The 26,818-nt window shown below is 44.4% G+C and overlaps 1 protein-coding gene across 1 annotated transcript in view; it reads right to left on the bottom strand.

Moving 5' to 3' along the window:
* The window catches only part of cdh11 (cadherin 11, type 2, OB-cadherin (osteoblast)), an 85,629-nt gene extending 59,868 nt beyond the window's left edge, over window positions 1-25,761 (bottom strand). Inside the window, exon 1 of the mRNA XM_069712881.1 lies at window positions 25,227-25,761. The gene's annotated coding sequence lies outside the window, so the exon portion shown is untranslated. The remainder of the gene's footprint in view (window positions 1-25,226) is intronic.
* Between the last annotated feature and the right edge of the window lie 1,057 nt (window positions 25,762-26,818).

Here is a 26,818-nt window from a genome sequence, read left to right as displayed (position 1 = left end):
AAAAAAAAATCTCATCACTTCTATGTGCCCTTCGCCAAACTAACCTGAACACAGGATTTAATGTCAACAGCAATCACACACGTGCACACTCACAGGCCTGCACTCAAACACCAGGGCAGCCCTATAAATGGTTTATGTCACAATCTTTGTCAAGCACCGACACACGCACGCACGCACGCACACACACACACACACACACACACACACACACACACACACACACACACACACACCGCAGTATCACACAATCTCAGAAACACACACACACACATACACTCTCCCTCCAGCATCAGCCATGGAATTGAAAAGCCACTTCAGAAAAATAATGGAGCTGTGGCCGCCCTGCAGCATGCATGTGTGTGTTGCTATGTGTGTGTGTGTGTAGTTCTTCATATGTGTGTGTGTGTGTGTGTGTGTGTGTGTGTGTGTGTGTGTGTGTGTGTGTGTGTGTGTGTGTGTGTGTGTGTGTGTGTGTGTGTGTGTGTGTGTGTGTGAGTGAAAGAGAGTGGAAGTGTGCATTGCTGTAATCTTTCAGGAAGGATGCGTAAATGGATCTCTGAATGGTTGTGGTCAAAGAGATTTGACCTATTTGCAAAGGCAGCTGTCTTTGTGAACTGCACGTGTGTGTGTGTGTGTGTGTGTGTGTGTGTGTGTGTGTGTGTGTGTGTGTGTGTGTGTGTGTGTGTGTGTGTGTGTGTGTGTGTGTGTGTGTGTGTGTGCGTGTGTGTGTGTGTGTGTGTGTGAGAGAGTGTGAGCTCTGATTTTAATGTACACAAAATGTGAACACTAAAGTGAGGCCATATTTGCTTTTAATAGCGTCCCATGTGTGATGGATTTGCCATATGGGAGTTTTACAACCAATCGCAATTCATATCCGGAGCGATCTAATTAATAGATTATCAACATTGAAAATATAAAAGAAAAAATAATGGTTCGAGCTATAGTGCACTGGCAATACGCATGCGACTGCAGGTCATGTAATACGAACGGAGACAAAAAAAAGACCATAAAGAGCTTTGGAGTAAAGTAAAGAGGATTGTCTTTTATCTATCATTATTCAGATGAATCATTTAGATAGATAAATAGACGGAGAGGGGGGGGGGGTGGGGGGATGGAGGAGGGAGGGGGGGTTGCTTTGCTTGCAGAGACGTGGCTGGTGATGAATAACCCCATCTGCCTGTCATTACTACTAGAGCTACTAGTCCTACAAGCACACGCAGCAGAATCTGTCACAGATCCCCTCTAAACAGCCTCGGGGGATTCTGGGAAAGAGCCAGAGCGAGAGATAAAGAGAGGAGAGAGAGAGAGAGAGAGAGAGCGCGGAGATGCTGGGTGTGTCCTGGGCTGTAGATAAGCCCGGAGAGGCAGCGCTGAGGAAACCAAAAAAAAAAAAAGCAGGACAAAACACACCAGGAGGGTAAACACCTGTTAGCCCGCTCGCTCACAGATTTGCAGGCAAAATGTACTTCTGCCTATTTTTAGTGTCGTTATTAAACCCGATCTCAAAGGCGCTCTTGTGCTTTTTGCGAGCCGGTCGTGACATTAGCGGGCGACCGACGGAATACAATTCAAAGCCAGCTGGCTTCAAGAGACAACCGGCGATATTATTAGCGAAGTTAGCGGTGGCCCAGAATCCCCCGATGGCTCGTGCGGCTCTGCAGCCTTTTGAAATGAAGCCCTTCCAGGAATCGATTGAGGTGAAGTGTTGGAGGTTGATTAAAGACACGACCGCAGGTCAAACCAATCTAAAGCGGGTTCAAAGCGCGCTCGCACGACTACTTGTTCAGGCGTTTTCGAGGAACAGAGTCAAATTAAGGCGTTTGATTTGTTTGTGTCAGTCTCGCTTCGTGATTAGGAAAGGAGAGGGAATCGGTTAGGACGGGACATTGAGATGCTTTACAGGTTCTGTCAAGCTCAGGAAACATGATAGCTCAAGATGACCATACTTAGAAAATAATGTGTGCTTTTTAAAGCATTTAAAGCTCATTGTATATAACTGTGATGGTACCACTAACCGAATACATGAGTTGAGGTGAGATTATGCTTCCTGTAAGCAAGTAAATGTTTTAATATCAGGATGATTACTTCAGTAAAGCCTATCGGTAAGAAATGCCCGGCAACCAGCAGTGAGGTCAACCATCGGTTCGTGATTTTGGCCGTGGCCATCTTTGCTAGTTCAGAAACCCAACGATGCTCCGTCCCTCCCACCGATAGCCGTAACCTGACTGCACCACAGGCCTGTCAATCAAACAGACACACCTTTTTGAGGTTTATTTTTGAATTAATGACGGGATTATTTTCAGATGGACCGCCAGAAACTAATAAGAAGGAGCGACTTCAGCTAACAACACCGAGATAACTCATGGAAAAAAATGTATTGACTACGAATTTCATAAGAGAAGTTGAATGGGAGTCTATGGAGCCGGAGGATTTTTGGAGCCGACCTCCAGTGGCACTCGGTGGTATTGCAGCTTAAAGGCACTTCTGCATGGGCCTCGTGTTTCAGACCTGGAAACTACGCGCACTTTTATGCACAGTCAGTGCTCGCAACAGATGAACCAAAGTATCATCAGATGGAAAGACAGAAAACTACCCTGAAAACACTGATAATTAAATGAAAGAAATACAAGTGGAGAGAAGTTTTCAGTCCTCGCACAACGTATCGGAGCAAGAAGAGGGAGACGAGTTTTCAAACACTCTTTCACCGATCCCTTATCATTTTCCTGAGAAACCTGCCGGTTGTTGTTTTTGAACTCTTTCTGTGTTTTGTAGCGGCTTGCAGCAATTTAAATCCCTCAAGCTGTTCTTGCTTCTTTTTTTTCTTCTTTTTTTCACTGCGTTCTGAGAAGCCGAGCTGAGGGCAGCTCCACTTTAATCAATCCAGCAAGTGGACAGCTTGTGTGCTCTGCAATCGCCAACAATTGGAGGGTCATGCTCTGTGTTCAGACTGAGATGTTAGCTGTGTGTTAATAAACAAACAGACATGGAAACAGAGAAGCGGATACACAGGTTAGGAAACAGCAAACGCAACTGGAGTCATTTTATCGGTCTTTACGAGACCCTGTTTTCTCTGTTATTGTTGTTGACTTGCAGCCTACGTCAGAGTGACGTCGCCGCCGGAGACAGACGAAACGCTCACGTCGCGGTAATGACTATCTAAATTACTTTTAGTTTTCATTTACTGGCCTTGTATGTAATAAATAACTATCACTTCATAGTTAATCTGTTGTTTCGGTCGCGACCGCCAGCTGTGACGCAAGCGGGGAAGACGGAGTGAAACAATTAAAGGGAAAAGAGCGCCGCGGAGACACCGAACAGCTTCTCCAAGGACACCGAAATGACAGACACCCACTCGAATCTCTCGATCTGTGCCACCCATCCACCTGCAGACGCCACGCACACACACACACACACACACACACACACACACACACACACACACACACACACACACACACACACACACACACACACACACACACACACACACACACACACACACACACACCTACCTCCCTGTTTTTCCCCACCGCTCCCTTTGTGGTGGATGCACAGACACCTTTTTGAAATGTTTCATGTGCAGAACAAGGTTACTTTTGTCTGGTTCTGTCGTACTTTCCTGACACACACACACACACACACACACACACACACACACACACACACACACACACACACACACACACACACACACACACACACACACACACACACACACACAGACACTTCTGCACACACCGAGACAAAGATAAAGGGAGAGGCATCATTACCTGTGAGCACAAGTGGGTATGATGACATCCATACGCAATGCCTCCCCAAACCTGTTTGCCTCCCTGCTGATCCACAGACGATGTATGTGATCATTATAAAGTACTTAAAAAAAAAAAAAAAAGCCAGTAAAATGATAAGTAGATTATTCAAGGATTTGATTTGTTGTTAAAAAAAAAAAATCCACCTGTCTTGTCTGCTGCCCTTTGACATCCACGCCATTTTACGCCACATAAAATCTATTTGAGTGTCAGTGCAGGGCAGAAGGGTTTGTCCTTTTTCCTCTTATTTGTTTAGTAAAACAACGATTTTAAAAGGATCCAACGGTCCACCTCCATTCAAATCAGCGTGCCCTGCGCGTGTTGTGATTCGCCAGGAAGTGCCCTTTATTCTGGTCGTGTCACAACGCGGCAGGTAAACAAAACCCCAGAATTAAAATAGGCAGGAACAGACATTTTGTGTTTGGACGGCACATTCCCCGTCCTTTCTAATGCATCAGACGGCCAGCGGGGCGTCTGGTTTCTTCTTCTTCTTCTTCTGTGTTGCCGAGGAGGTTAAAAGTTGAGGGTGAAAATGTTGAATGGCGGAGGGAACAGTGGGAGCTGCCACTGACTGTTCAACAGGAACAAACAACAGACGTAAAACAAAAAAAGGGCCACGGGGAAAAAGACGCATTTACATCACAGGCAACTCGTTTACTGTTTGTGTGTGTAGTGTGTAGTGTGTAGTGTGTGTGTGTGTTCTCTAACCTCCTGCTGTGTTTCCCTGCGGGTCCGGCGCACACACACAAACACCATTAAAATAAGTTGTCCCTTTAACAGCAGTGGACCGTAGTGTTATGGAAATGAGTGACGTTACAGGGCCTCTCCCTCTTCACACTAAACTCTTTACTACTTTCACTGTATTGTCTCTTACATCCTCCCTCCACTGAAATGTCATGCTTAGAAGTTTTGACCAACTACTGTCTCTTCAACGACAGCCGCCCCCTCAGGGACCACCCAGACTCGTACTGTCACTCATGACTCCATTGATTTTCAGTCACTAGCTCTGATTCTCTGCATCAGATTGAAGTTTGATTCTCAATTTTTTTTTCCTCAACGTTTAGTAAATGTGGATCTGAGTTTTCAAGTTCTGCTCTAAAAGCCTGACTCGTGTAAAAAAACAAACAAAGTGATACAGTACCGCTGAAACGTGTACGAGAATAAGAGAAAAAGAATGTCGAGAATGAAGTCCAGGTTTAGAGAATAAAGTTGAAATTTCACAAATTAAGTTAAAATTCGGAAGATAAAGTCAACGTTTCGAGAAAGTTGGAATGAGTAAAGTGCAATTTCATCTTTCCTCTTTTTTCTAAAGATGTCGGCTTTATCCTTGAAAGCAAAATAATAATAATAATAAAAAAAAATCTTCATCCTCTTGTCTTTTCTTTCTTTAATGTGACCCTGATACTAGAAGTCTGTAAAGGTATGTCAGGAAACTTTTTCTTTCTTCTTCAGAAAGCGTTTACTTCAGTTCGGCTCAATCAATCATTCAACAAAACTTCTTTCTCCACACTTTATACAGTAGTTTCCTGACTCTGAAGGTTGTGCGGTAGAGAGGTAGGACGTGAAGAGACAGAGAAAAGGGCAGGAGGTAGGGAGTCAAATGTTGTCGAAGGACGGAAAGCAGCAGCAAAAATAAACAAAGAGAATATATGAAATATGAGAAACAGCGGTGAGGAATGAACCCAGACTTTGCTTAGCATGTCCAACCTATCCCGAATGCCAAAAATAGCTCGGTCATGTGCCAAAACTGCACACAATGTCATGCGCGCTGAGGAACTCGGAGGGGCCCCAGCCATGGAAAACTCATCAAATTAGGAGTCTGAGAGGGCCAAAAAAAACACATCTGCAGGGAAAGAAAGCAAGAAAGGAAGAAAGAAAGAAAGAAAGAAAGCAAGAAAGAAAAAAGGAAAAAAGAAAGAAAGCAAGTCAAAATGGCATCCTCTCAAAGCAGGTAGTTTGAGTGTGTGATTGCTGTCAGACCAGGTTTGTCTCAACAGAGCTATTCATGGCTGGAAAACTGGCACCACACACACACACACACACACACACACACACACACACACACACACACACACACACACACACACACACACACACACACACACACACACACACACAGATGTCCTTGCTGTGATGAACAAGCCAGACCTGCTCACTTCTCCTTTTTGCCTCATTCCTTCTTCCTATTCTTTGCCTTTCCTTCTGCAGCTTCTTCATTTCCGACTCCATTTTTGTTTCTCTCCCTCTCCTCCTCTTCCCCTTTCTATCTTTTCTTTTCTCTTCTTTTTTTTTGGTTTTGTTTTTCCATATTCGGTGGCCACAAATATGTCGGAAAAACGCCGACTCCTGTCAACGATAATAGACGAGGCGCTCGCTGTGGCAGGAACACTCGTGTAACGTTATTTTAAGTAGATATAATTTAAGTCTAATCTGTCTTTGAGCTCCTCAAGTGGAAATAACCTCTCCAGTTCTTCACTCATTCTTGTTGGCTGGAAAACCTGCCTCATCAAGAACTAATGAAGCGTTTCACAGCCCCCCCTCGACCCCCCACCCCCCTCCAGTCTGTTCCCCACCTGTACTCGACCTAATATGCTCTTATCTTGCGGCTAAAAAAGCTTTTCTACTTCACTGCTTTCGCTCTGGTTTCTCTCCTCTGACTCTCTCTCGCACTTCTTCTCTCTGCTGCTGATGTTTGTAATCTAGGAATTTGACCATATTTTGGTGTTGCTGTAAAGGTGTCAGTTCCACGTAAAAAAACAACAAAAAACAAACAAAAAAACAAGGGTTTTGGACAAGGTGGTGTTTCCAGACGGGAGTAATCCAGCTGTCGGATACAGAAGAGCCGCGACATCAGATCTGTCCTTCGCTGAAGAGAAACCTGTGTTATTGACGAGATAGAGAGGCAGGTATGGAAGCTTGACCTCTCCTGACAGATTGGGAGTAAAGATATTGGGAGTCCAACCCCTGTTTGTCTGTCTGTCCGTCCGTCCTCGTCACGTCCTGCTGTTTATCTCCGCGTCTGTTGTCTGTCTCTCCGTTTGTCTGTGCCTTCAGGCCTCCATCTTTTATTGTTCTGGGCAGATAAAGAGATCGGGTCGCACAGAAAGGAGGCCTTCAAACACACATGCTCACACACGCACACACACACACGCACGCACGCACGCACACACACACACACACACACACACACACACACACACACACACACACACACACACACACACACACACAATCAGATGGTTCTTCGGATGAAAGGGTCATTGTGGTAGCACAGCTACAAATCCTGGCAGCACTCAGCTTTCGACAGCTCACACGCACACACACACACACACACACACACACACACACACACACACACACACACACACACACACACACACACACACACACACACACACACACACACACACACACACACACACACACACAAAATTCTTGTTTGACAAAACGCTCCTTGTCTTAAAACCTGAGTCTGACCCGCCTAAACACACACACACACACACACACACACACACACACACACACACACACACACACACACACACACACACACACACACACACACACACACACACACACACACACACACACATGCAGTGCTGTAAACACATGGGCTCATAAAGGTGGATTACCCTCATTTACAAATGTATGGCTTTGTGACTGAGCCATTAGCAAAACTAGTGGAAGCAGAGCCCGATGAATTATTCAGCGTCTCCTTAAGGGTTAAAGCAGGCGGAAAATATGCTTGTTAAGATCTCAAAGCCCAAACAAAATACACTTTTAAAGAGACAAACAGATCAGGAAGGACAGCAGGACACAAAGAAGAAAGAGGCAGAAGAATTATTCAAAACTATTCGCGACTGAAAGTTGATCAAAAATAATCTTATTAGTCCGACAACATGCAGCAGATACAGTTAAAAGTTTCAAAGGAGAGTATTTTTCTCCTCTTAAAGTTTGAACAATATGTTACTTATGAAACATCATGAATTATTCAGAGACTCCAAAAAGGAGCGAAAACAGGCGGAAAATACACTTAAGAGTTTTAGAATTAATAACATCAACAACAACAACAACAAAAGGGGGACAAAATGCATCGCTTTAGATTTAAAGAGCGCTGAATCTCAAGAGGTTATTAAAAACGGGCTGAAAAAAAAAGTAATCAGGACAAAAAAACACGTCACGGGAGATTAAGACAGCTAAAAGTAGGACGTATGTTTTCTACGCGAGTGTTACATCGACGTGTCGGAGGTTTTGTGCGTCGCCTTTCCGGGCGGACACGAAGTGCGGAGACGACACGTTCCTTCGATAAACGGGGGAGGAAGGGGTGGAGGGGTGGGGAGATAAAAACGAAATAAATATATTCTCCCGATGATTACATGACTCAGTGGCCTTGGAGAGAGAGAATGATAAATCAATCAAAAAACAAATCTCTCCACCGATTCCTCCATCTGTCCTCTTTCTCTTCATCCATCCATCCATCCCTCCTCATCCACCATCTTTTGTGTGTGTGTGTGTGTGTGTGTGTGTGTGTGTGTGTGTGTGTGTGTGTGTGTGTGTGTGTGTGTGTGTGTGTGTGTGTGTGTGTGTGTGTGTCTGCCAGGCCTCTCCTTTCTCAAACTTTCGATCTCCCTCTCTCTCTCTCTCTCTCTCCGTGTCCATCCAGACGTGTATAAGTGAGTGTGGCAGGTCCCGGTCGGTGTGTCTCTGTGTGCTTTAGACTAACAAACCCCCCCCCCACCCCCCAACCCCCACCCAATACCCCTCTTACACACACACACACACACACACACACACACACACACACACACACACACACGCGCAAATTCAAAAGGCCGGAGACATTTTTTTTTTTTTTAGAGAATCGTGCCAGATGTTCGGCGTGTCACATTCACCCTCTCCTTCCCGTGTTTTTTTTTTTTTTTTGCCTCCGCTAATTCTGTCCCGTTTCCTTCTTTTTCTTCTTCTTCTTCTTCTTCTTCTTCTTCTTCTTCTTCTTCTTCTTCTTCTTCTTCGTCACTCATCTGGCCTTTTCTTCTACTTTTATACAAGCTCCTCTTTTCATCTCGCAACTTCCCCTCTCCTTTAAAAAAAAAACAAACAAACAAAAACATCTTGTCTTTTCTCCGTTTTTTTTTGTTCCACTTCTGTTTTTGTCGGCTTTGTGTCACTAGCATCCTCCACCCCCCCCCCCTCTCACCCCACCCCACCCCATCCTTAATTTGTTTGGATGTTCGTATACCATCCTCGCAATCTTCGGTTCCTTCTCCTCTTGTCTCTTCTGCCCCCCCCCCCTTTTTTTTTCTTCCTGTCAACTACACAGTCCATTCAATTTTTTTTTAGCTCTTTCGTCTTTCTGCTGGTGAAAGCGTTCCCATTTATTTCCTAAAATGTGACAGATGTGCAAGCAGAAATGTTTTTTTTTGTTTTTTTTTACATCCCCATCCTTCCTTTTCCACTCTACTCTGTGTCCTTTCACACCATTCTGCCATTCATTTCCATTCTTTGTTTTGTTTTGTTTTTCCCCCCGACTTCATTGACCCAACTTTGAGTCCGTATCGCCGCCTCCACCACATCTTTCCCGAAACCCTTTTCTCTCTTTTTTCCCCCCGCATGAATACGACGCCACGTTTCTTCATTAACCATCCGCATCACCACTTCTTTCCCTTCCCCCCCCCTCCTTCACTTCCTCTCATTTTTTGCATCATTTCTTCCTCCTCCCTCCCTGCCCTTTTCCATTCTCTCACTTCTGAGCCCTATTGATTCTTTCTTCTTTTTTTTTTTTAGCTGCCTACAAGGAGATGCGATCTTCTGATGTCCCCCTACCGTGATAAACAAATTCTATGTCTCTCGCAAATCTCCGATGGGAGTACAGAGCAGACGCCCATAAATACTTCAAATCAAAACAGATGGGGCACGCAGAGAGATGATCGGGAAGGAAAGATGGAGGGAGATACTGATTTGCACGCCTATTCATTTTTTGAACACCTCTCTGGGGAAGTTGCGAGCCGAGGCTAAGTTTTATTATGGCACCGGCCTTTATTTATCTCTGTGGATATTTTTCTTCTTCTGTCTTTGCCCCCTCCCCTCTCCGCCCCCCACCCTGACATCCTCTCTTTTTTTTTTTTTAATTTCCTCTTCCTGCCTACATCTTTTTCTTTCATATCTACATTCATCTGCACTATTTTAATACCCTGTCAGTGTTTTTTTGTTTGCAGTGAGAAGCAACATCTCACGCTGTCACCTCTCATCTCTCGTTTGGGTTGTTTAGCTGTGATGCATCAGTTCAAGCCAAATCAGCACTTCTTTCCTTTTACTCTTCATCCTCCAGCGATCATTTTTTATTCCCCTTGACTTCCCTTCTTTTCTTTCGCCACCCTTTTTTTCTTTTCCCCATCCCTCCATCCTGCCACGCTCGCTGCTCAATTCATCTCGACACCCGGCTAACCTACCCCGCCCCCCCGCTGCCAGCCCCGATCTGTGCATCTGTCCCCCCTCCCACATCTCCCCTCCATTCATCCCGGGTATCGATCCAACTATCCATGATATGCCACGGTGATTGACAGCTACTAATTCGCTTAATCCCACCCCCGGGGGCTCGTGGCTTCTCCGCCTGATCTGGATACAGCTGTCCTATTGTCCAACAGCTGACACCGTGACCCTCGGGGGACCGGTGATGTGGGGGCAGAGATGGTGAGATAGAGAGGAAAAGGATGTATCAAGACACCACTCTTATTTCCTTTATTTTTTTTCAGTGAAAGGACATTTCTTCCAACAAGGTCCTCTGCTTTGGACACGCAACACATTCAGCATGTGATTGGGACACGCGAAAGAGTCGGACGGACAGTCGGACGGAGACCTCTGTGCACTCGCAGCCGGTTTCTGTCAAGCCGTTTGACAGACGAATCGCCGGCTCAAGAGGTCAACAGTTCTTTTTAACGCGATGCGACCTTGTGTCCATTCAGAGTGTCCTTGAGCGAGACGGCCTCAGTCGGGGCTGAGGTTGGAGATGGAATTAAAAAAAAAAAAAAAGGAGAGAGAAATGGAGAGAAGGGAGAGGGGGGGGGGACGGTCGCCCAAGAGACGGGAGACAGAGAAGCAGACTCAGATTAGCTTTGCTCTATTGAGGAGGCAAAGGGGCAGAACACAAGTTCTCATAGTGGATGCCACTGAGCCTCTAAAGACCACCCTTCAGCCCTGGGATGTACCCCCCCCCACACACTTCCCCACCACATCCCATTTATCTAGTAACTGACGCTCGCTGTTTACATTCAAATTACCCCGTGGAGACTTCATACTAGGCCGAACGCTGAGGCCTCAAAGGCAGGTTCACGATCTCTTCACCTAGAAGACATTGCCGTGCTTTCAGAGCTCTCGAGTTGTTGTTTTTTCATGATGATGATGATGACGATGAAGCGCAAAGGGATGGTTATGCTTCTCGAACTGTGTGCGCATCAGGGTGTCTAATATCTTCATCAATATTTAACAGGCAGTTATTCCCTCATGTCAGCTGATCAGTGTTGGACATAAAGGATATAAACTTGGAAACTAGAAAAAGAAATAGGCTAATATTTAGTTTCTTTAGTCTGACTTTAAAACAAGGCTGGATTCTCGATTGATTTGACCTTTGACCCGTCACTAATAAACTAAATACAACAGGTCACCAGGGCTTCATTTCTACATGCTATTGATCTGCATGATGACATTTGTTCTCGTAGGGTTTTGGCTTGAAGATATACGTAACTTTAAGCAAATATCTCGACAAAGTTTCACTCCAAGTTTACCAGCGTATTGTTTTGTAACTTTTAAAATTATTCTTTTGAAATGATTAATAACTTAATCAGAAAGATGGCGAGCTGACGGGAACAAGGGGGGCGGGACGCGGAGGCGAGAGAGTTCGAGATAGAGCGGCGATGCCGCGGACCATTACACCTGCCGTGCATGTGTAATGACCCTAATTACCCGTCTGAGTTCTGCTTCCCCACAAACACTCGACTCGGAGACACGGCGGAGGACACAAGGGTCATTGTGCCGCGAAACATCCCCACCTCCCCCCGAAACGATCCCCTCTGCTCTCCATTCTCATCTTCCCTCCCCATTTTTTTTTGTTTTGTTTTCTAAACCAATGCACGGGCCTGCCAGGATACTTGATGATAACCCCCCCCCCCTCTCTTCCATCCTCACATGGTGAAGCCAAGTCCCCCCTCCCTCCCTTCTTTCTCCAGGTTGACACAGAGAGCCCTTTGTTGTTTTCATACCTCAGGAAGCCTCCGCCGTTGCTTCTCCAAACGTCCCACTCACCCCCCATAGGAATTCTGACAAATCTGCAAATCTCTCTTTTTTTTTTTTTTTTTGCCAAATGTCCCCCCAAACTGATGCATTTTATTTGTATTTTTTGTATTATTTATTTATTTTTAGCTTTGATTGACGTGTCAGATGTTTTTGCATTCACGCCCAGAGCTTAGCAGTAAAATATTTAGTTGCACATATGATCAAAACCCTTTTTCCATAGATTCTGGGGGAACCGCTAAAATTTAAAAAAAAAAAAAAAAAATCCATTCTACACGATACAGGGAGCTCCACTGTATCCTTTAGGATCTCAAACCCCACCTCTCACGGCGCAGGCTCTTTCAAGAAGAAAAAAAAACTCCAGCTCGCAGCAAAGAGCTTCTTTTTCGGAGCGTCTCCACTCGGCGTCGATGCAGCGGAGTGTCCTCAAGCAAACTCAACCTCTCAAAGTAAAGTCGCTTTGAATAAATCCATCAGGAAAATACTGCATCTGAACAAATATGAATAGAAAAAAAGAAAATGGAGATCCTCATAATGAGAGGAGTTGTTTTTTCGCCTCAAAATGTCACAGCCGGATACTTCGCTTTGATACACTTCTTTTCATCTCCAGAGTGAAACCAGGTGACATTCAGCTCGAATCGCTCTAAACAGCTCTTGCATTTCCTCGTTGAATAAAATATTAGCATGCTCTGTGAATAAAACATCAGGACTATTTCTTTATATATTTATATATATATATATATATAAAAAAAAGGTCAAAACAGCTGTCTAGACAAGCAGTGATCTATTTACCCCTGTACGCCTTGTAACCCGCAGGCGCGCTGTTGTTACAGTAAAGGCTTGTAAGGGCTGTCTGCAGACTCCAAACTCCTAAAAACCTCCTCGTATTCCTTCACCATGCACACAAACCCAAAAGGCTAAAAATCTCACTTTAAAATCTGAGGGTTTCGATTGAGAACCGAAACCGTGTCTGGGTTTTTTTTTTTTTTTCAGGTCTGGTAAAGATAAGAGCACGAGGAGCGGTGCATGCTTACACACCGAGAGACCGTGGGATGACCTTGTAAATCTCACCTTTATTTTTTATGGGGGGGAGGGGGTGACATGGACTCGTGAGACCGCCTGAGAGGACTTTTATTTTGTTGTTGTTGTTGTTCTGGTTCTGGTTGATGTTCAGGTGCACGAGCGCGCGCAAACACACAAAAGGCTGCGCGCTGACCTTGCTTGGTCAGCTTTGGCACTCGGATGTGAAAAACACTCCCATGCATGGACACATTGGTGTGACACACACACACACACACACACACACACACACACACACACACACACACACACACACACACACACACACACACACACACACACACACACACACACACGAGCACACACACAGTGACCTTGTTTGTCCAACCTTGCCCCTAGAATATAAACAACTAGGATGGCATTTGCTTTCCTAACGTCACAATACAAATATACACAGTTGTGACAAATCTGATGTCACTTCGCGTGAACCCTGGAAACACGTTACGATTTATGAAAATGGCTCAAAGGAAGAATGAAAATAACTTCACCTGGGACTATCGAATGAATTGTGGTGACAACCGTTGCCATTTTATTTTGTACCTATCCTATTCCTACCCACGTACAGAAGACGCTGCCAGATCAGTTCATTAAAGTGCTATTTTCCAGATTCAAACATTCACCCACAAACCGTCACTGTGTGCAATAACAGTGTACAATAGTCAATGGCACCATCCTCACTTGCACAAGGTGCAATTGCACCGTTCTTTAGGTGTATATATTTCTATTTATATCTGTTTTTTGTGCTTATACATTAAGAGAGAAAGTTACAAACGGAGTCAAATTCCTTATATGTGTAAACATACCTGGCCAATAAAGCTGATTCTGATTCTTTTCAACATTTCCTCAAATACTTTTATACTCGATCGGCCTCACAGACTTTGGTGAAAGTTGAATTTAAGAGAAACCGAATATTCTCTTCATGTTTTAAAGGGCAGAAACAACTTCTAAAACAAAAAAAACAACCTCCATTTGAATTCCTTGTTTAAATTAAATTTCACGTGGATTAGCGGCGGCGTGAAGGAAAAGTGTCGGCGGACGATCCGCCTCGCATCAGTCCGGCCACCTTTGCTCCCTTTATATGTATCGCCGGCATTTTCTGTGGCAACAAACAACAACCAGCCAATCCTGGAGGAGGCTGTATCTTTCGTTCACTGCTTCTCCTTTCACTGAAAAGGTCATCGCAGTCACAGCTGCAACTGAAACCTAAAAACACGGTGGAAGAGGGGAGATAAAGACGGCGAGAGACTGCGAAAGGGAGACTATTTAGAAGAAGAACGAGACAGAGAGAGAGATGAGAGATCGAGAAGAAGGGAAATACGCAGATATGCCAACTAAAACTTAGAGGAGAGTTGACAAGACATGGAAAAAATATAAAGAGATGTTGCTTTATACAAATGCTGCTCTGTAGATCTCTGAGTCATGGTCAGGGATTGGACTGGAGTTGAGCCGTTCGCGAAATGAATACTGTCCAATGAAGAGGCGGCGGTCCTATTCAATCATATTAAACAGTTATACGTGTCACGGTCAATGAAGCATGGTTGGAGAGGAAGAGGAAGGGGGGGAATAAAATCAGAGGGACAGTAAAAGGAAAAAAAAAAAAAAAAAGGATTTTTGCGAGAGTGGCACAGTAAAAAAAAAAAAAAAGAGTAAGGACAGCAAAAAAAAAGAAAACACAAAGAAACGAACAGGAAGAGACAGAGGGAGGCAAATGAAGAGAGGTTATTATGGTAAAGAGGTCAAGCTTGCAGTGATGCTCTGTCTTGTAGAAAGGAAAACAGGCTTTTTTTTGTGTATGAAATGTGCAACAACAATGTGTGTCAGTGTCACATGTGCACTGTTATCTCGCTTTGTCCCTCGATTCTTTTTTGTGTTTGTGCGTGAGCGAAGCATCATCTGCCGCATCACCAGCACTTCAGAGCCTCGAAAGTGTGTGTGTGTGTGTGTGTGTGTGTGTGTGTGTGTGTGTGTGTGTGTGTGTGTGTGTGTGTGTGTGTGTGTGTGTGTGTGTGTGTGTGTGTGGTCTCAGGTTAAGACGGTGGATATATAATCTCAAGGCTTCTTGTCTATTGTTTTTTTTTTTTATAATCAGAGCTAAATCAATAAGGAATGAGGAGGTTTTTTTTGGGCAGGGTGGCTCTTTAGTAAACTTACTTTTTGATTCATGACAAAGGAGACATCCTTCATATTTTCCCATCTGGTGCTTAATTCAGCACAAAAAAATAAAATAAATCATGTAAAGTGATAATACAGGAAGCGGCAAGGAGCACCTCCGTCCTGTTGTATATTTATGAGTTCAAAAAAACAAAAAAACAAATCTGCTCCAGCCAGGTTTATTTTTGGAACTTTTTCAGGGAGTAACTGCTGCGTTCAACTGCGGCGGCGGTTGGAGATAAATACAGATGAGAGGGAGAGGAGCGCGGAGGCGAAGAGGCATACTGAAGAGGACGGGAAGGGGGAAGAAAAAAAAATATGGGAGGACAGAGGAGAAGAGGACAGATAAGGAGGGAGGAAAGGGGATGAAGAGGACAAGAGAGGGGAAGAGACAGGAGTGGATGAGAACTACGAGATAAGTCCCAGTGTGATCAAAGCTTTACTTTGACATCAAGAGCAGGCCTTGCCAGCACGGTTAATGCGCCGAACGCACATACACACTTTGAAATGTTAGAATATGTGTGGCAAAGACGCTTCTTTTTATATTTGTCCAAGTGCTGCAGATATAAACTCGAGTCAGATAGGCAGTGTTTGTAGAACATCTTTTAACTCCTCGTGGTTTGAATCTCGTGGTCTCATAACCGTCCAAAGGTCGACAAAACACCTGAAGTGTGTCTGTTTAATGGTTTTAAATCACAGACTGTATATAAAAGTGGACGTAGCTTCCGGGTCTGAAGAATAGGGCGGATGCTGAAGTATTTTAATCTGCAATACCACCGAGGGCCACTAGAGGTTGGCTCCCAAAAAGCCTCCAGCTCAATAGACTCCTATTCAAGTTCTCTCATGAAATTCTAAGTCAATAGGATTCCTCCGTGAGTTATTTTGTGTGCTCTTAGCTGAGGTCGCTCCTTCTTATTAGTTTTCTGAAGGTCCATCTGAAAAGAATCCCTCATTCATTAGAAAATAAACCTAAAAAAAACCCGGTGTTTCTGGGGATGTGTCTGTTTGATTGACAGGTCTGTGGTGCAGTCAGGCTACAGCTATCGGTAGGCGGGACGTAGTATCGTCTGGTTTCCAATCAGATCGAGTCAGATCCGCCGCTCGTCCAAACACGGTCACTTCCTGCTCCAAACTGCTCCCAACTAGCAAAATGGCGCCGGCCAAAATCTGAACTCGACGCTTCATGACGGCCGTTCCCAAACCGACGGCTGACGTCACCGCTGGTTGTCGCTCGGTCAAAATCGCCGTTACCTGACACCCTCGGCTGCCATATTACACAATGCAAACATAACAACGCTGCCACAGCAGCTGCATAAACCTGCAGATGCAACAAACAGCAATGTTTTCTTTCAAAAAATGATTCACCCTCGAACGTGGTTTTACAGCTGAATCAGCCACATCTCTTCTGTCTTGATGGAAGCCGCTGTAGAAAAGAGTGTTGGAGATGGTTTCTCTCCCGCGGAGCCCCTCCTCTCACCGTGACCTCGGACGCCGCGCATCATAACAATTTGTTGCGCGTTCTCGCCTTCCAGCCGAACGTCCAGTCTGCGGTTATTTCCGTCCCGTCCGCGCCGTGTCGTCCAGATTTCATTTTTCACTTTCTCGTTAGTCTAAACGGCGGCAACAAACGAAGGAAACGCAGGCAGCGGAGGGACGAAAATGACAAACGATGTCGGCCAGATGGAGGTCAGCGTTACATGTTCTTCTTTTTTTTTAGACTGCTGAGCTGCCAGGATGCCAATTTGTAGTGAAACTATCTATCAGTCAGTTTATCTGCATGTCTGCGATGTGGAGTCCTCTACCTAACCCTGCTCATAATCAGATAAGCTCTATGCAGCAGTTCAGTTTTTCTGGGCTGGCCACTGACTCTATGTATGTATGTATGTGTGTGTGTGTGTGTGTGTGTGTGTGTGTGTGTGTGTGTGTGTGTGTGTGTGTGTGTGTGTGTGTGTGTGTGTGTGTGTGTGTGTGTGTGTGTTTGTGTCCAGCTTCTGGTTTCAACCTTTGTGTGTCTGTGTCAGCTCGGACGCAAAATAAATTCTGTCTACAGGCGAAACACACCTGTACACACACACACACACACACACACACACACACACACACACACACACACACACACACACACACACACACACACACACACACACACACACACACCGTAGCTTGAGGCCATAGCTGTCTGTCCACAGAGTTCACCTTTACAAATGTGTTCCATCAGCAAAATTAACTCACTACAATTAACATAACCATGTTAATTATGGTAATCACCTGCACAACACACCGTCTGCAAACACACTCTCTGACACTGTCTGTGTGTGTGTGTGTGTGTGTGTGTTGACAAGTTTAATGGAGATAAATGATAGAGGGGGCAGATGGAGTGATGGAGGTGACGGCGTGAGAGAAAGACAAACAGACGGAAAGAGACTGATGGCTTCCGTCTGACAGCTGATGGATAGAGAAGACAGAAAAAAGTTTGAGAAGCAAGTCATCATTTTCTGTTGTTTGTCAAACTAAAATATCCGAGCGTAATTACGAGACATGGCCGTGGGCTTCTTTCATGCATTTTTCTTTTCCTTTTTTTTTTTTTTTTTTTTTATAAAGAAAATGATTCATAAGATTGAAGAAATTAATCAATAACGACAAAGAATGAGTGAGAAGATGAGTAGTGAGAGACGGCAAGGGCAAGACCGCTATGAATGACCGCTTCATTCATGGGTGGCTGTAAAGAGAGACACACACACACACACACACACACACACACACACACACACACACACACACACACACACACACACACACACACACACACACACACACACACAGTTAATTGTTATCCTGAATAATGAGAAGCAAACGACTCATTAAATCTCTCCTTGACCTGCACGCAGAAAACTAGCCTCCCTTCCTTTCTTTCTCACTGACTCTGCTGTACTGTCATACAAAACTTGTCAAATCAGAAGCTTTTTCAAGCTATGAATTATTAATTGGCATTAAAGAAAGGAAAAAAAAACAGAAATTCTCATTGATCACTATTTTTCGACAAAACTGATGGCAGAATTGCAAAAAAAGAAAAATCTTGAAATTAATAATTGAGATGAACTTTCTTCTTGACCTTCATCCTTCTCTTTCCCTTCTCTTTCGCTGTTGTTTGGTGTCTCTCCCCGCTGAGTACTGACTACCAAAGCAGCAATGCAGTTCAAATTGGCTGAAGAAAAAAACAAAAACAACCTTCAGCTTCTCTTTCTCTCATGTGACCGGTGTCATGAGACCGCACACCACCTGACTGCACCTCACCACAGTCACAGAAAACAAATTACACCGGATTACGCAGATCTGATCTCTCTCACACACACACACACACACACACACACACACACACACACACACACACACACACACACACACACACACACACACACACACACACACACGCACACACACACAGACGCAAGGTGCTCCAATCAATATCACTCTATCTGGAGTAATCGATTTTCATTGTAATCCAATCAATATCCCCGTCAGCACTGTATTCTGATCATCAATAGCGAAATCGATGGAATCACTCATTAATCCTGAATTAACATCGATCCACACTCAGCCATTATCGCAATTATACCGCAGCCTCGTCATGTGGCAGTAAATCCCACAAGGCCTCTTCTGCCCGAGCCTCGCAGAGAAAAGGTCACGCAAAACCGTGGAGCAATATTCAGCTGCAACTGGAGACAAACTACCAGATTGGTAATGTTGGTATTGCTATAAGCCCACCATTTGCCGAATATTTTAGTAGACAGGCTCCTCCCCTTTTGATGGATCTGTTGTAACCATAGATTGTACATAAAAGTGGAAGTAGCCTCCGGGTCTGAAAAATGAGGCAGATGTGGAAGTGCCTCAAGCTGCAATACCACAGAGAGCCACTAGAGGCCAGCTCCAAAAAGCCTCTGTCGACTCCCATTGAACTTCTCCCATAAAATTCTCAGTCAATAATTAGAAAATAAACTTAAAAATGATGTGGTTTTTTTTTTTTTTTTTTTTTGGGGGGGGGGGCGTGTCTGTTTGATTGACAGGCCTGGTGGTGCAGTCAGGTTACGGCTATCGGTGGGCGGGACTTGGCAATCGCCGGGTTTCCAATCAGATGGAGTCAGATCCACCGCTCGCTCCTCCCCCAAATATGGTCACGTCTGGCTCCAAACCAAACGGCCGTTCACTTCACTGTTGGTTGCCGTTTGGTTGTAACGTGAAGCAACAACAACAACAACAACAACAACCTCCGAGCAGAAACCTTCAGACCGAAAATGGGAAGCTTCGGGTTAAAAAAAAAAAAAGTTGGACCTTGAGGTGATTCTTTTCAGAATTTCCCCATTTTCATGCCAAACCTCACCTGCTTACATCCAGATGCTCCACCAGGACGCTATTCTGCTTCATCGTGCATCCCACCGCCTACGACAATTGCAATTGGTTGAAAAGAGATACAAACAAGCCAAAGCGTTTGTCCCCCCCCCCCCCCCCTCCCCCTCCCCTTATAGCAGAATGATGTATGAGTGCAGTCCGACCGTCACCAGCACGCTGGAGATAAGTCCGGCTGAGCGAGACTAATGTTTGGAGGATGAGAGGGCCATAAAAATGAAATCAGTTTTAAAAAGTCAGCACTTAATTGATTCTGGAGTGTTTCTGTGCCACCGCATGTTTTTGTTTAATTGCTCTAAGTGGTTGTCCTTGTTGTTTGCTGGTATCATTTGCGGGTGCAGTTTTCCTGTCGCTGCGTCCTTTATGTGCATCCGTCCAGCTTCTTCATACTAGTGCACTACGTAAATGACTTCAATGTGACTTTTCTTATCAAATAATGAGCGCTCGGGACGTTTCCATTAATCACGCTGCTACTAGTTTGTTTCTGTTCCCCCCAAAAAATTGAAAACATTTTCCAGTTTATTGACTTTAACTTCAACATATTTCATTTTTACATTTTTTTTGTTTTTTAATCATTTTCTTGTCCTTTTGTTTTATTTATTTTTATGCACAGTCAAGAAATCTCAGCATGCACTGAAGCAGGGAAATGTAGAAAAAGAGAACTTGATAACACTGCATGAACTGGAACTAGTGCTCTGCAATTTCCAGTTGTACAGTTGTACACTGTAGGGATAATTGAAACCACATGAGCTACAGAAAAAAAGAACATACAAACTCTAGTTTAAGGCCAGGGAAACTAAACCCACTGTGTTCAACTGCAAAGGAAACTATGTCAACAACAGTGAACCACCTGTGTTGCCTCCTCACATGAATCGATACCCAGGAAATCGTTTCCCCACGTTTCCTTCTCCACCCTCATCAAATGCATTTTCTCTCTCTGTCTGGGGGGCAAGTAAAAGGGATTAGAGGTCAAAAACACTAATTACCGACTCCGTCATTTCATCTGGTCGAGTCTGGAGATTATGAGTTTATAATCTCATCACGCGGACATCGGAAATTATAAATCAGCGTAACATCGAGAGTCTTAAAACAGATGAAGACGGATTTGAAAACAATCGCAGAGTTTAAAAAAAGAAAAAAAAAAGCCTGATGTTTAACCAGTTGTGTGTTGTGCCGAGTCGGCTTCTTTTCTATCAGGAGGAAAACAAAATAAAATAGTGCAGAGGCAGAAGGGAGAACTCACTTCTCTCCCCTCAATGCCCCCCCCCCCCACCCTCCCACCCCCCTTCCACTTTCCCCGGGAGGTAATGTGTACGTGAAGGTAACAGAAACCAGTCACAGTGGACATGCTTATCCAGACAGACTAGATTTGTGTGTGTGTGTGTGTGTGTGTGTGTGTGTGTGTGTGTGTGTGTGTGTGTGTGTGTGTGTGTGTGTGTGTGTGTGTGTGTGTGTGTGTAGGCCGTACACATTAAATCCTGCATCCCTGGGGAGCCTAACTACCTCTCCATCTCCCTGACTGGCCCTCTGAGGGAGGGAGAGAGAGGGGGAAAGAATTAGAAAAGAAAAGAAGGAGAAAGCAGAGCAGAGCAGGGCTGCAGCGAAGCCCAACAGCTCCCTCTGTCGTCACCTCGAAAACTCTCCCGTGTATCTCATCCATCCGTTCCCCTCTTCTCCTCCTCTATCTGTCTTCTTTCTAAACTCTTCATCTTGCTAGAATCTCTCCCCTCCCTTCCTCTCTTTCTAGGCTTTCTCTTTTTTTTTTTCCCACCCTCTTTCAAAGAAATCTGGTCTACGATGCTACGACTTATGAGAACGAGCAGCTGGTGTCTGATTAAATATAAATATAATGATTACAGTGTAATGAATTAATCCCCTCTATCTTGCCGCCTCCCCGCTGAGCCACGTCTGCAGTGTTTGTAGTCGGGTTTGCCTTTAAACTCCTTCCAGCGGGTGAGGTTATCTTTTATTTCGGTTTTTTAATTTTTATTCTTCCTTACACATTTCAAGAATTTGGAAAAGATCAACACAACTTTGGCCATGAAATCTGTAAAAAAAAAAAAAAAAGTGGTTTGATTTGTCTGCATTATCAATGGAAGTAAACAACTTTAAGAGTTCCTTTTTTTTTAATATAAAGATGGAACAATGAAAAAAAAAAAAAAAGGAGTTGGATAAAAGAGGATTTCATCTGTAAAATCAATGTTGGATTGTAGCTGGCCTCAGGCCAGAGTCTCCTGTAGAGATAAACAGATCAGAGGAATCTCTTGGCATTAATGTGCCTATTGTATACTCATAAAAAAAAAAGTCCCCACAAAGACAACATAATCTGTAACCTTTATAAGAGTGTATTGCCTTCACCTTGTTGCGTCCTTTCAAACATTTCTGCATCATATCTTTAGTTATAAGAAACACAACATTTCCTCTGCCAGGTCCCAAAAATCGCTCCGATGAAAATCCAACAAACCTGACGACATTTCTGTGTCAGGTTCTGTGCGATATTTCTTGGCTGAACATCAGTGAAAAAAAAAACCCTGATACCTCACCCACCCCTGCTTTCATCTGTCATCCAAGCCAGGTTTTCTGTATACGGCTCACCCCCTAAATAGCACAACGATCTATACCGGTACAAGGAAAAGGAATTCTGTGTGCCTGTCCTGCTTTATTTTTTGTTATACAATCACTTTTTCCCCTAGATATAGAAACACAAAATACACTTTTTGTTTGTGCAGGAACTGTTCAATCTTAAGGCCGTTTTTGTAGTTGCAGGTCTCGTTTCAGCTCAGATAGAAGTCATGCTGCCCTGTCCTCTCCTCCTCCTCCTCCTCCTCCTCCTCCTCCTTGTATCCTGATAGGAGTCTTTTATTCTCAGCTGCTGCTCCTCCAGTCGTCCGCCCCTGTTGTTTCTCTCCTCTGCTCTTGCAGACCACACACCCCACCCCCCATCATTTCCTACTCTGTTCCTCTTTCTTTGCCTCCTGATCCTCTCCTTCTGATTCACTCCATTGCCATGTGACTAAACTATTGTAGCTAGAAGACATAATTAATGAATTTAGCAAACATGCAAAAGTGCTATTTTCAAAAATAAAAAAGGCTCTTACATGGAAGTCTGTCATAATGTCAATCAGCATTTCCCACCAAAAATTAGAGGCATTCTTGTGTTGTGATGTGTCTTTTAAGTGGCCACTGAATCACAAAGTCAACTCAAACAGAAGAAGAGGGGAATTCTGCTTCTCTCCTTTGCAGTGTTGACCGCTCTGTGGACTAATTGGCAAAGTGTAGAGGGCATAAATAAACAGAGAGGAGCTGTCTGAAAAAGTACAAAACCGAACCATAAATTTAAAAGAAGAAACCACAAAACAACGTGGTAACAAAACCGGTAGCTAACTCTGTGACGGTGTAACACAAGATGTTCCCAACAGAGGTGTTGGATCTCTTTCTGTGAATCTGTCTCTCCATTGTTGGCTGAAGACTCTTTTTTTCTTTTTTTTTTTTTTAAAGGCACCACAAGGATAAATAGTCCTGCAAAAGAAGCCGAGTCTTGGCTGGGAAAAAAAAAAAGAAAAGGAAAGGGACCCCCTGTCGAATAAAAATACAGCAGCAGCAAATGATTTTCCTCAATGGCTCCCACAAGACTGAGGAGTACAGAGAGAGAGAGAGAGAGAGAGAGTCAGGGAGTGATGAGGAAGGGGGGGGGGGAATGCAAAAAGGGTGAGCAGAGGTGAGGGAGAGAGAGAGAGAGAGGGGGGGAGGAGGGGGTCATTTCATCGAGCAACAGTGTGGGAGACAGAAGGAAAAGAGAGGTGGAGAGTGAGGAGGGGAGATTATTGCCTGCTTGAGAGCAGCAATCTCTGCGCTGTGCCATGAATACCAAAGAAGTCCACAGCCCTACAGTCAACGCCTCTCTCTCCCTCTCCCTGCTCAACCAGTGAGTACGCAGCGGAATTGCAGATGCTCAAAATTATACTCCGATATCTCACTTCATACTCAGCACTTCATCATCTATCCCTAATTATCCATATCAGACCAAAACACCACGCAGAGATCCCCGAACCACGGACACATTCATTTAATTTTTTTTTTTTTTTTTTTTTTTAAAGCATATTTCACCAGATGTCTTCTTTGCAACAATCTCAGAAATGATCTAATGTGGCCCCTGCAGGGACGATAAGCCAAACTCGTGGACCTAATTGAGTGCAGAATGAGCACCGAGTGAGCCCACGGGCGAAGTGATCTGTATGCAATTTTTATGCAGTTTCACCGGCTCATGGCGCACGCCGGGAAAAAAAAAAAAAAAGGTGCAAGGACACGCTCAGCTCTGGTTGAAGTATTGAAATGGACTGAATACTAAACCGGGTGGAGTCTGAAGGGATTCAACATTTTAAAAACTTAATTCCACCAACGTCTTAATGAACCCTGGCAAAGAACCGTCGTTAATAGTAGAAACGAGAAGTTGTGGTGGATGATTTAAGATGCAAAAATACCCCCGATTGACTAAAAAGGAAGATGAGAAGTTGAGTCAGCTACATGCCAAAAAAAAAAAGAAGAGAGGAAATATATCTGTCACACTAAAGACCAGCAACTGTGTCTTTACTGGGCTCGTTGAAGGGAATCAGTGACATTTTTTTTTGCTTTTTGCGGAATGCTGTGATTTGACCGGTAAAACACACAGACATCAAGCTTTTGTTGACGCTGATGCAAAGAAAAAGTTGTACGTTACCGTTGCGCGGAGCCGCCGGGAGGCACCGAGGCAGCGAAACGGAGCCTATATGCACCGAGATTAGCCAGTGTACGTGGCCAGACACGCACACGCACGCACACACACACACACACAGGCACGGTCACATGCGCTCGCAGACGCACACACACACACACACACCAAAGAAGTGCAAATATGTAGGCACACACTGCGCACACAAACTTGAGAAAAATGCAGTGTTATGTGAAAACCGCTCAAATCCCAACCGTCATCCAGTGGCCACGGAGGACCGAAGAAAGTCTGCACTGTTACAGCCAGCAGCACAACAGTCCTCATACGCCGGTACCGTCGTTAATACGCAACGCATCTGCGAGTTTATGGCACATATTTATTTGATTATTTACTCCCGACATCCTCCCACAGTGACCTTTAAAAAAAAAAATAAAAAAATAAAACGAATATGCAGCTGTGCTCGTGTGACAACCTTGAATTCATCCACAATCTCACAATCCTCCCCCAGCATCCCGAAACATTTCCACTTTTTTTGTTTCCCTCTCGCCTGCTTTTTGCGCTCTGTAAAGCCTCTGCAGACGGAGACGCGCAGACAGATGAGCAGAGAGAGAAACACACACACACACACACACACACACACACACACACACACACACACACACACACACACACACACACACACACACACACACACACACGGGTTAGAAAATAGATGAATGGAAATGTGTTAATGTAGCACTGACCAAATCCACCCCCCCCCCAGTCCTTTAAACTCATGCGGTTCTTACCTTGGAAGTGAGCGACTCCGTGCGCAGCCCCGTCTCCAAGGAAAATTTCCCCCAATACATACAAGCCAGTAGAAAACGAGCACTTCTCTCAAGTAGTATTGCTTCTTTCTTTCTTCTTTTTTTTTTTTCTTTTTTTTTTTTTTACCAGATGTCCAACACATCCACTGATGGAAACCCCAGTTTGTTTTTTTTGTTTTTTTATCTGTCTGCGTGCGCGTGGAAAAAAAAAAAAAAAAAAAAAAATCAAAGCAGAGCCAAGTCGGTTTCCCTCGTTGGAGCGCAGAGGCAAAAACCCATACCAGAACCAACCGAGCGGATTCAAATTGGAAAAAGAAAACGAGAGACAGAGCTGTCGTGCGTCTTGGTAAAGGTGCCGAGACTGAAGTGATGAAGAGCAGTGGAGGAGGAGGAGGTGGGTGTCAGAGGAGGGGGGAAAAGAAGGGGAAATCACCGTAGCATCCCTCCCTCCTTTTTCGGGTATCAAAATCCGGGACCGTCAGCGCCGTTTTTTTATCCGTCCTCCCTCCAAGAGCCGTGGAAGCGGTGTGAGGGAAAGTGAACGGGCGCGCAGCAGCAGCAGCAAGGAGAGAGAGAGAGAGAGAGAGAGGGGGGGGAGGGAGAGAGAGAGAGAGAGAGAGAGAGAGAGGAGGAGAGAGAGAGAGATGTCGCTGCCGATGGAGGGCGTTGGAAACTAGACTAATCCTCTCTCTTCTTTCTTTCTCGGCATCTCGGCTTGCTTTAGTAATCATATCATATATATATATATATATATATATATTTTGGTATTAGTTCAAATACTGTGGGAGTGAGTAGCAGGACAAAAGACAAATAATCAAGTGCAGTAAGAAGTCAGAGCACCCACTTTTGTCTTTTTAATGGATCTGATCACAGTAGAAATGAGCTGAAAATCACTTGTGCTGCAGTTACAGGCTGTAATATGTATATGTTTTCCTTTGTTGTGCATCTTTCTCAGATCAACTTCCAGACTGAGAGGCTGCAGCAGCAGCAGAAAGCCCCTGCAGGAGGGCAACGTGAATGCAACAGTTGCTCTTCCCTCATTGGCTGAGATCAGCTTCCAACCGGCTTTGCCAGAGCAGATTTTAGAGGCTCTCAGGCAGCCAATGAGATGAGAGGAGGGGGAGTGTGAGGGAGGCGGAGAGGGGGGAGGGGGGGGCTGCTGTGGGAGACCCAACTTTCTGACAGGCTATTGGATGAATTGAAATCCAATTTAAAATAACTGCTGGCCAATGAAGACAGAAGAGGAAAAATACATCATCATTAACATCATTTTAGTCAAGTGAAACAGTTGATTTAAGACTTTGTACCCTGTAGAAGTGTTAATAAAGCAACACTTAATTTATGATTATATTAATTTAATTTGCTTTCATTTGACTCATACATTTATGTTTATCTTTAAAGTGTTCACGTAATGCGGACTCTTGACGTCCAGTCCTGCTATCATGGACTCACTTTTTGCGTTCTCGCACATGAAAACATACAAAACCTTTTTGAATTAAGGAAGTTTGTCTTCTTTAAAGGGCTGAGTGAGTCATTTTGTTTTCAGAAAGATAATCCATTAAAGCATCCATCCA

The sequence above is a fragment of the Brachyistius frenatus genome, unplaced genomic scaffold (assembly GCF_029030835.1).
Source record: "Brachyistius frenatus isolate BFR_SWC_R1_liver_20210118 unplaced genomic scaffold, ASM2903083v1 Contig_113, whole genome shotgun sequence".
NCBI lineage: Eukaryota > Metazoa > Chordata > Actinopteri > Embiotocidae > Brachyistius > Brachyistius frenatus.
The sequence above is the reverse complement of the archived record's forward strand: the minus strand, read 5'-3'. Positions and strand labels throughout refer to the sequence as shown.